The sequence below is a fragment of the Triticum dicoccoides genome, chromosome 4A (genome assembly GCF_002162155.2).
Source record: "Triticum dicoccoides isolate Atlit2015 ecotype Zavitan chromosome 4A, WEW_v2.0, whole genome shotgun sequence".
NCBI lineage: Eukaryota > Viridiplantae > Streptophyta > Magnoliopsida > Poales > Poaceae > Triticum > Triticum dicoccoides.
The window spans coordinates 103744079-103755910 of NC_041386.1; positions in this window are offsets into that span (position 1 = coordinate 103744079).

Here is an 11832-nt window from a genome sequence, read left to right on the forward strand (position 1 = left end):
TATTCCTCCGGTGTAGTTACACATCAAACCGGATCGGCGGCTCAGAGGGATGACCCGCCATGCGATCCAACAGCAGATCAAATCAACTCCAGTTAAGCCGTTTCCTAATAAATCTTGGACTTTTCTGATTTTTGGGACAAGTTTCTTGCGTTCGGCGACATTAAGTTTGTCAGGGAGTGCGTGCTTTGCGTCAAGACGATCAGCTCGATAACCCAGCATCGGATTTTCATCAGACGGCGAGGTATCTTTGTAGTAAAACCATGTTTGGTTCCAGTCTTTGGGATGGCTTGGCAGAACTAGTAGAGGGAAGATAGCATGTCGTCTGTGTTGAATTGAAATCCCGCCAAGTTCTAAGATGGGACCATTGGTGTATTCATTCTAGCAGTTCAGGTAGAAATATTCTCTGAAAAGCTCCACAGTAGGTTCTTCTTGAAGATAAACCTCGCAGAAAACTTGGAAGTTGCAGATATTTGACACAGAATTGGGTCCGATATCTTGCGGATGAAGCTTGAAAAATACAAAACATCTCTAAAGAATTTTGAGCCAGGAGGTGAGAAGCCCCGGTTCATGTGGTCAGTGAAAACAATAATTTCACCATCCTTCGGCTTAGGTTTCACTTCAGCCGGGTGAGGAGCATGGTAAGACATGACACTTTTTCCGGTAAGTATCCAACAGTGACAAAGTCTTTCAAAGTAGTTTCAGTGACTGTGGAAGGAACCCAATTGCAAGTTGTCATTGTCTTCTGCGGCATGACGAAAGGACAGTCTAAAAAGAAAATAATTGGCCGGTTTAAGTCAGTTGATGGATTGCAAGTTAAACAATTACAATGTATAATGGCGGCTTAAGCAAGGGCTAATGATATATATAGGAAAGGTAAGCCGGCAGGGTAAGCCGCCATGACTAAGATATTCAAGAGTTGCCAAAAAACAAAATTTGCTAAGTATTGGGACAAACAAATTCTGCAGATTGAGGTTATAAATTTGGATCTACCGCTGTTCCAAAAAAGGGGGATAAATTCATCTACAAAAAAGTGATAGAGGAAGAACAAGGGAGCCCTAGAGAAGATCTGTCGCGATGAGGTTATGCTCTAGTATCAAAACAAGTACTAAAACTGCTACCGCGCAAGACTCCTATAGCTTTTGGATCTAATCTATGGATATAAACAAAGAAAAAGGTAGGGCATTGATGAACACTGATGAACACCGAGGAGCACTAACAAACCCTAATGGTGGATCCATGGTGAAGAACGGAAAGCGTACCAATGTTGTTCAGACAGTGGGGTGGTGCTGCGGTTTTCTGATCTACTCAGGGCGATGCAGCGGTCGGAGTCGAAGACGAGGATGAAGGTCGACGGCGGCAGGGTTTGTGCGGGACGGTGCGTTGTGAGGAAGGAAGGAGAAGGAGAAGAATGGAGGATAGTTTTCGGGTCCTATTTATAAGGAGACAGGAAACAAGCAAGCGCAAAAAACGAGGAGGTAGAATGATGGTTATCTAGCTAAACGAACGCCTCGATTTTTGGGAAGACATAAAGGTAAAGATCCATTGAAGATGACGTCGTGGCGACTTTCCGAAATTCCTGAAGATGACGTCATGGCGGGTTACGAGGTTTTTTACAACAGAGATAGAAGGATTTTTCTAAGTCTTGAAGGTTGACAAGAACAAAGTCCAAATCAACCTGGGGCCTAATGTTGGGGATATAACTATTAGGTATGACCCGCCCAGGAGGGGCCGGGTCATCCCTATGAAGATTCATCACAATGAAGCCCAAGGTCACGTGGCGTTTCATAGATAGGCTCAGTAGAGGGCCCAGACCCGAAGGCGGCTTAAGGCCCATGAGAGTAAACCGCCATGAATGTAAACTTGTATTGTAAGGCATATGTAAAAGGTCACCGAGCCAGATATGTTGTATAAGCCGGTCGGGACTCTGAAGGCCGCAGAGCGTCAACCCGTGTATATAAGGGGACGACCTAGCGGCGGCTTAGGACAAGAAACAAGAGACCGAGAGCCGGGTCAAGCATATTCTCTCCCTGTTCATCGAAATCCTAGCAATACCAACTGCAAACTGGGCTAGGCTTTTACCTTCATCGTAAGGGGACGAACCAGTATAAACTCCCCGTGTCCTTTGTCCTGATTAACCCCTTTAAGCTAACCTCAACACGATGGCTCCATGACTAAGTCCTCACACTAGGACATCTGCTGTGATGTTTCCACGACACTGGACCTATTAACAGTCTTTTGCAAAATTAATTTTATTTCCCTATTGCTAAGTTCAACTTGACCACTAGACTGAGGATGATAGGGTGATGCAATTCTATGATTAACATCATACTTGGCAAGCATTTTACGGAAAGCGCAATGAATAAAGTGTGAACCACCATCAGTCATTAAATATCTATAGGGACTCCAAACCTTGGGAAAATAAATTCATTAAGCATTTTAATAGAGGTGTTGTGATCACTACTACTGGTTGGAATAGCTTCTACACATTTAGTAACATAATCAATAGCAACCAAAATATGTGTATACCCATTAGAGGAAGGAAAAGGTCCCATGTAATCAAATCCCCAAACATCAAATGGTTCAACAACAAGTGAATAATTCATAGGCATTTCTTGACGCTTACCGATATTACCTATTCTTTGACATTTGTCACAAGATAAGACGAACTTATGGACATCCTTGAAGAGAGTAGGCCAATAAAATACAGATTGCAATACCTTGTGAGCAGTTCTATTTCCAGCATGATGCCCTCCATAAGCTTCAGAGTGACATTTCCGTAGGATTTGTCCCTGTCCATGCTCAGGTACACAACATCTAATAATACCATCTACTCCTTCTTTATAAAGATGTGGGTCATCCCAAAAGTAATGTCCTAAATCATAGAAGAATTTTTTTCTTTTGTTGGTATGTAAAGCTAGGTGGTAAATATTTAGCAACAATGTAATTCGTATAATCATCATACCAAGGAGTACTCTGAGAAACATTTATTGCAGCTAACTGCTCATCAAGAAAACTATCATCAATAGGTAGTGGGACATCAAGCACATTTTCAACCCTAGATAAATTATCAGCTCCTTTTCTATCAATGATATGTAAATCAAATTCTTGTAACAAGAGAACCCATCGAATAAGTCTAGGTTTAACATCTCCCTTTTCCATAAGATATTTAATAGCAGCATGGTCTGTGTGAACAGTTACTTTGGAATCAACAATATAAGGTCTAAATTTATCACAACAAACACCACTGCTAAGAATTTTTTTTAGTAGTAGTATAATTTCTTTGAGCACTGTCTAGAGTTTTACTAGCATAATGAATAACATTCAATTTCTTATCAACTCTTTGTCCTAGAACAACACCAACAACATAATCACTAGCATCACACATAATTTCAAAAGGCAAGTCCCAATCAGGTGGTTGAACAATAGGTGCAGAAATTAAGGCTTTCTTGAGTGTTTCAAAGGCTTCTAAACAATCATCATCAAAAACAAAAAGAATATCCTTTTGCAAGAGACTAGTAAGAGGCCTACAAATTTTTGAAAAGTCTTTGATAAACATCCAATAGAAACCAGCATGACCTAAGAAACTACGAATACCTTTTATATATTTAGGACATGGCATTTTCTCAATGGCATCAACCTTAGCTTTGTCCAATCCAATACCTCTTTCAGAAATTTTATGACCCAGGACAGTGCCTTCATTAACCATAAAGTGGCACTTCTCCCAATTCAAGACAAGATTTTTTTTGTTCACATCTCTGCAAAACTCGATCAAGATTGCTTAAACAATCATCAAAAGACTTCCCGTAAAAAGAAAAGTCATCCATGAAAACCTCAACAATCTTTTCAAAAAATTCAGAGAATATAGCAGTCATACATCTTTGAAAGGTAGCAGGTGCATTACATAAACCAAAAGGCATACGTCTATAAGCATAAGTTCCAAAGGGACAAGTAAAAGTGGTCTTTTCTTGATCAGGTTGAGAAATAAGTATTTGTGAAAAGCCATAATATCCATCAAGGAATCAAAAGTGTGTGTGCTTAGATAATCTTTCAAGCATTTGATCAATAAAAGGCAAAGGGTAATGATCTTTTCTAGTTGCTTTGTTTAATTTTCTAAAATCAATTACCATTCTATAGCCTGTAACAATTCTTTGTGGAATAAGTTCATTCTTATCATTAGGAACAATAGTTATACCTCCTTTCTTAGGAACACAATGAACAGGACTTACCCATCTACTATCAGCTATGGGATAGATTATACCTGCTTCCACAAGTTTTAATATTTCCGTTCTTACCACTTCTTTCATCTTAGGATTTAACCGACGTTGGTGATCAACAACGGGTTTAGCATCAGGTTCCATATTAATTTTGTGCTGACATAGAGTGGGACTAATGCCCTTTAAATCATCAAGAGTATATCCAATAGCAGCTCAGTGCTTCCTTAGAACTTTCAATAATCTTTCTTCTTCATGTTCTGAAAGGTTAGCACTAATAATAATAGGATATATCTTCTTTTCATTAAGATAAGCATATTTCAAAGTGTCTGGCAATTGTTTTTATTCAAACACAGAATCACCTTTAGGTGGAGGAGGACCTCCTAGAGTTTCAATAGGCAAATTGTGTTTAAGTAGAGGACGTTGTTCAAAGAAATTTTTATCTGTTTCATTTCTTTCATGCATATAAAAACCATTCTCATGGTCTAGCAAATATTGTTCTAAAGGATCAGTAGGTGGTACAGCAATAGAAGCAAGACCAATTAATTCGTCCTTACTAGGCAAATATTTTTCATGAAGATTTCTACTAAACTAGGAAATATTAAACTCAAGAGACTCATCACCAAAACTAAGACCAACAGTTTGTTTCTTGCAATTTATCTTACCATTAACGGTGTTCAAGAAGGGTCTACCAAAGATAATGGGACAAAATTCTTCTTGTGGGGAACCAAGAACAAGAAAATCAGTAGGGTATTTTATTTTCCCACACAAGACTTCAACATCTCTAACAGTCCCAATAGGTGATATGGTGTCTCTATTACCAAGTTTAATAGTAACATCTATGTCTTCTATTTCTGCGGGTGCTATGTCATTCATAATTTTTTGATATAAGGTGTAAGGGATAGCACTCACACTAGCACCTATGTCACATAAACCATGATAACTGAGATGACGGGAATGCCAATAACAGGTCTATGTTTATCTTTCTTATCAGGTTTGGCAATTCTAGCAGCTTCTTCACAGAAGTAAATAACATGCTCATCCATATCTTTTTCCAAGAGATCTTTAACCATAGCAATACTAGATTATACTTTAATTTTTTCATCAGGTTTAGGTGTTCTAATATAGCTTTTGTTAACCACAGTTGAAACTTTAGCATGTTCCTTTATCCTAACAGGGAAAGGTGGTTTCTCAATATAAGCAGAAGGAACAACTGGATCAACATTATAAAGTATAGTTTCTTCTTTAACTGGTACTGGTTCTATAATTTCTTCTTTAATAGGTGGATGATATTTAAACCACTTCTCTTTAGGGTGAAAACATGAGTAGCAAATGATTCACAAAAGAGGCTACTATCTCAGAGTCAAGTCCATATTTAGTGCTAAACTTTTGAAAAGCATCGGTATCCATAAAAGATTTAAGACAATCATACTTAAGTTTAATACCCGACTCTTTACCTTTGTCGAGTTCCCAATCTTCAGAGTTGTGTTTAATTCTTTCCAAAATATCCCACCGGAATTCAATAGTCTTCTTCATAAAAGAACCAACACAAGAAGCATCAAGCATGGTTTGATCATTACGACAAAGCCGAGCATAAAAATTCTGGATAATAATTTCTCTTGAGAGATCATGATTGGGGAATGAATATAACATGACTTAAGCCTCCCCCAAGATAAAGCGATACTTTCTCCTTCACGAGGCCAAAAATTATATATATAATTCCGATCACGATGAACTAGATGATAGGATAATTTTTTTGGTGGAACTCCAATTTCAAATGATTCCAATTCCATGATCCAATATCATCGCATAGCCTATACCATGCCAATGCTTTTCCCTTCAGAGATAAAGGGAAAACCTTCTTCATAACTTTATCTCCGGGTAAACCTGCAAGCTTAAACAATCCACAAATTTATTCTACATATATCAAGTGCATATTAGGATGTTCGGTTCCAACTCCCGCATAAGGATTAGCTAGTAGTTGTTCTATCATACCCGAAGGAATTTCATATTCAATATTTTTGGTAGGTGCAGTAGGTTGAGGGGTTGCTAATTGTGATTTCGGAGGAGGTGAAGATACTCCGAACAAACCCCTCAAAGGATTGTTTTCCATAGTAAGAAGTGACAATAAATTTTAGCACACTATATAAATGTTTCCTTACTAAATTCCACTTACCAAAGGCGCTTCACTCCCCGACAACGGTGCTAGAAAATAGCCTTGATGACCCACAAGTATAGGGGATAAATTGTAGCTCTTTTCGATAAGTAAGAGTGTCGAACCCAATGAGGATCAGAAGGAAATGGCAAGTAGTTTTCAGTAAGGAAATGTCTCCAAGTGCCGAAATTGTAAATAGCAGAGTAGTTTGATAGCAAGATAATTTGTAACGAGCAAGTAACAATAGTAGTAACAAAAGTGCAGCAAGGTAGCCCAATCCTTTTGAGGCAAAGGACAGGCCAAAACGGTCTCTTACGGTAATCAAAGCGTTCTTGAGGGTACACGGGAATTTCATCTAGTCACTTTCATCATGTTGGTTTAATTCGTGTTCGCTACTTTGATAATTTGATATGTGGGTGGACCGGTGCTTAGGTGCTGTTCTTACTTGAACAAACCTCCTACTTATGATTAAACCTCCCACAAGCATCCGCAACTACGAGAAAAGTATTAAGAATACATTCTAACCATAGCATTAAACTTTTGGATGCAATCGGTCCCTTATGGAATAGCGCATAAACTGGGGTTTAAGCTTCTGTCACTCTCGCAACCTATCATCTAATTGCTACTCCACAATGCATTCCCTTAGGCCCAAATATGGTGAAGTGTCATGTAGTTGACGTTCACATGACACCACAAAGGGAATCACAACATTCATACTATCAAAATATCGAACACATATCAAATTTTCACATGATTACTTGCAACATGATTTCCCCCGTGACCTCAAGAACAAAGGTAACTACTCACAAATGATAAGCATGCTCATGATCAGAGGAGTATTAAATAGCATAATGGATCTGAACATATAATCTTCCACCAAATAAACCATATCTATACCTACTAATAAAAGGATTATTGCTTCCTCCTCCCTAATTTTCGTCCGTTTTCGGTCCGTCCTCCAAAAGTTCCATACGTCAGTTCAATCGATCGATAGATTTTAACCGAATCGAAAGAAGCTACCTGTGGGGATTTATAGTTCATATGGGCACGGCCCAACTAAACCAATTTGATGCAGCCCGTCCAGTCCATTGTGTTAAAAATTTGGAATTCTTCTGTAACTAATAGTCCCACCCTTCTCTATTACATCAAATCCTAGCAACTTATATATATGTTCTCGAGTCACAAGAATCAAACAGCCAAGGCAAAAAAGGGACGTCGAGACCTGCCGCATGTATGCATCACCAATCGAAAAGTATCTCGAGGAAGATCACACATGGATATACTGATATACCTCCAATCAGGAGCACAGTTACACTAACACCTCGTGGAGCAGCCAATCGAAGCATCAGCGCCGCCTGAAGATATGGACAGAGCTGAAGCACGGGGCGCGGGCAGAACAACATGAGGAGCTAGCGGCGGCGGGTCACGTTGCAGCCGGGGAAGGCCCTACACGAGCACGGCGGAGCTAGGCGAGCGACGCCCATGGCGCTCGCGGGCGACTTCGGCCGGCGAAGGTTTGGGAAGAGGAGGCCGAGGGGCGACCCATGGGGCAGCCGGCGGGGCTAGAGGTAGGCGCTGGCGAGGGGCACAGACGCGAGCGCTTGCGTGCGTTCGTGTGTGGCGGCGGCGGTGAGGAGTTGCGTCAAGGGACCGACTTATAGTGGGGGATAATGGCTGCGATGGTGTTAGACGGCCGTGGGGAGCAGGCCGGGCTGGTTGTGCCCTGCTCCTGTCCAAACCTGGCCAAACAGGCCGGGCCGGCACGGCACGGCCCAGCCCATGCTAATCGTGCCTGGCCCGGCACGGCCCGCTGTGGCACGTTTAATAGCCGGGCCGGGCCGGGCCGGCCCACGGGCATGGCTCTCTAGCCCAGGCACGGCCTGATTATTAAACGGGTTGGCCCATGGCACGTTTAGCACGCTAGCCCATCTGATTTTTAACCTGTTGGGCTGTATTTTAGGCCTATTGGGCTGTAATTTAGGTCATATATATAAAAAAATCTAAAAAATTAAATGGGTCATGTCGTGCCGGCCCGCGTGCCCAGCCTCCGGGCCCAGGCATGGCCCATGGCATGCCGCGTGCCAGGCCTAGCCCGTTTAGCTCGGGTCGTGTCGTTCCTGCGTGCTACCGGGCCGACCTAGTTAGCACGGCCCGTTTGGCCAGCTATACTCATGTCTCTCTCTTTTTTCATTTAAGCATAGGACACCTAAAAACAAATTAAGCATAGGAAATAAATGGGTGAAGGTTAACAAAAATGATGAAACCTTTTATGTGGTTTGTTAATAACTCTTTACAAATTGTTCCCTTTATCCGTAGGTATAGAAGAGAATTCACCATGTGAAATTTCTCAATTTAAATAGATCAAATGCAATTTATTTATTTGAATTTATTTTGAGTTGGCAATTTGATAAAATTCAAGTGCGGGTTTTAAACAAACTTCATTTCAAATTAAATCCTGATGACGTGATGCAAAGCAAATAAAATAAAACAAACAATATAATAATTATGAAAAGAATCTAGAGAATCGATCTCACGCAGAGAGATGGATGAGCTCTCATGGAAGAGAAATCTGGTGTGATTACGGCTCTGCGGGCAATGCGTGAAACTTGTAAGGTTCGCTTCACGATGGGTATAGAGATGGACGAGCTCTCATGGAGGAGAAATCTTGGAAGATTATGGTTGTGCGAGTGATGCGTGAAACTTTGCAAGATAACGTGTTACAATATGTCACCGTGCATGTATGCGGACTGGTAAATCACACGGACGTGTTAGAGTGTGCACATGTGTTTGCTCTCCGAACCTATATGCACATGTTACCGGATTTGCTGCTAGATATTTTTGTTATACGGTAGGATTTGGCCATGCTTGTCTCCCTCACGAACTCACAGTGATTGATTACCAAGAGATGAAAACTGGAAGACTAATATACTTCCTTTGTCCGGCGAAAAGTGTACATTTAGAGATTTTATAACAAATTATGAAGTCAAGTAAAAAATACATTGGAAAAATGCAAGCCACCAAATCTCTCCTCTTTAATTAACCAACCCGCAATGAGCTAAGTGCATGTAGAAATTAAGAAGACTATGTGTAAATTGCTATTGGTCTTGATTACCGTGTGATGAGAGAGAACTATTTTTTCTACTTTAAAGTACATTGGAAAGATAGAAGTACACTCTTTCGTGGATAAATTTTGAAGCCAAACATACACTCTTTACCGGACGGAGAGAGTATATACATAGGTTAGGACACACACGGTGAAAACCAAAATTCCAAAGGTGCTGCCGCCGCCGCTGCCGCAACAATACCAGGATACACTAAATCCACCGCAACTGAGGGGCGGCAGAAGACACATCCCACGTTCTTCTCCATGCCGCCGCCATGGACGTCGTCGAGGTGGTGTTGGATTCGAGGATCACTTATTCTCCGCGCCGCCGCCGCTACCACCGAAACGCCACCACGAGACAAACTAGCCCTAAACCTATCTACACAATCGGAATAGAGGACCGGGGTCCCCCTTCCTCCCGCCGCTGAAGCAGTAGATGGAGGAAGAGGGGATGCACGGCCTCGCCGGCGTAGAGTTGGGGGAAAGTGTCACCTCCCTTTAAGCCTTTCACGGGATATATATATATATATAGAGAGAGAGAGAGAGAGAGAAGGGAGCGAAGGCCTTCTCCTATCTCCTTCCTTTGGTGAGAAGCATTGAAGGTTCTACCTCAGTTGACCAATTGTTGGGTGGAGGAGTAGGAAGATGAAGACAACGTTGGGCACCTATGCGTTGCCTCAAGGGCCTTCTCGACCTCCCTTGGCATCCAGTAGGGCGTGCACCCACTAAGGTTGACATGTCCTACCGTCTTGTGGGGGCATCATGGTGATGGTGGACAACGGGCAAAGAGGTGGATCCCTGGCAGGATCATATACAATATTTGTGTACGCACTATCACGTCGATGTGCATTTGCATGATGATGAAATCTATTTTTTCTCCCGTTGCAACGCACGGGCAATTTTCCTAGTAGTAATCAACTACAAGATGTAATCAACACTACTAGTCACCCACAAGTACCAATCTATAGTTCCGGTAACAAGATTGAACACAAGAGATGAACTAGGGTTTGAGAGGAGATGGTGTTGTTAAATATGTTGATGGAGATGGCCCTCCCCAAGATGGGAGAGTTGTTGGTGATGATGATGACAATGATTTCCCCCTCCGGGAGGGAGTTCCCATGGTGGAATCGCTCCGCCGAAGGACAAAAGTGCTCCTCCCCAAGTTTCGCCTCGAGGTGGCGGCGCTTCATCCCAAAAGTCCTATCCTTATTTTTTCTAGGTTAAAATGACTTATATACCAAAAGATGGGCACCGGAGGTGGGCCGAGGAGGGCACAACCCACCAGGGCGCGCCTGGGCTCCCTAGCGCTCCCAGGTGGGTTGTGCCCACCTGGTGGGCCCCCTCTGGTAGTTATGTGCTCCAATAATTCTTATATATTCCTTCAAAAATCTCCATTATGTTTCAGCTTGTTTGGAGTTGTGCAGAATAGGTAGCCTGACGTAGCTTTTCCAGGTCCATATTTCCAGCTGCTGGAATTCTCCCTCTTGGTGTGTACCTTGCAAATTATGAGAGAAACGGCATTAGAATTACTCCAAAAAGCATTATTATGGATAAAAACATTATAAATAACAGTAAGAAAACATGATGATTGTCGCGGGCATGATTTTCTCTTGGTAGAGATATGTGTTGATAATGTGCGAAAGAACGAATTGATCGAACCATTAAATCTTTCATTGATGATGTAGGAGGATTATATACAAAGGGAACTGAGGCCGATGCCACAAAGGGACGCATCCGAGCATGGGGGTGTGGGCGTGTTTCGAACGGTTGTCAGAGGCAAATTGCATGCTAGTTACAAGGGAGGATTATCCCTAATTAATATAATTAGTTTAGATCCTAATAGGAATAACACAATTTTGTTCCAGGAAATGAGTTGGTCTTTCTCAAAAAGAAAAAGAAATGAGTTGGTATGTTTCTGAGTTTGGTAGAAAAGAAAAATAGAACAAAATGATTTCGTTTATGTGTTCGGTTGGAGAGTTAGAATGGGGTTGTAACACCTCGAATGTAACTTGCCATATTTGTAACTCCGACTCTTGCCATTTTCGGCTTTATGTTATGAGATTCCTTTCGTGCTTGGGTTTTTGGCTTCGTTTTGCATTTTTTTTCATGTCATTCTTTTCATATCATGTCATCATGTGCATCGCATTTGCATTCGTTTTCATCTCATGCATCCGAGCCTTTTCCCCGTTGTCCGTTTTGCAATCCGACACTCCCACATGCACTCGGCGCACCCCTCTTGTCTCTTTTCGTGAGTGGGAGAAAAACGTTCTTGGAATGGGCCGAGATTTGTCATGTGGCCTTGGTACACCACCGGTAGACCGCCTGTCAAATTTCGTTCCATTTGGAGGTCGTTTGATGCCCCA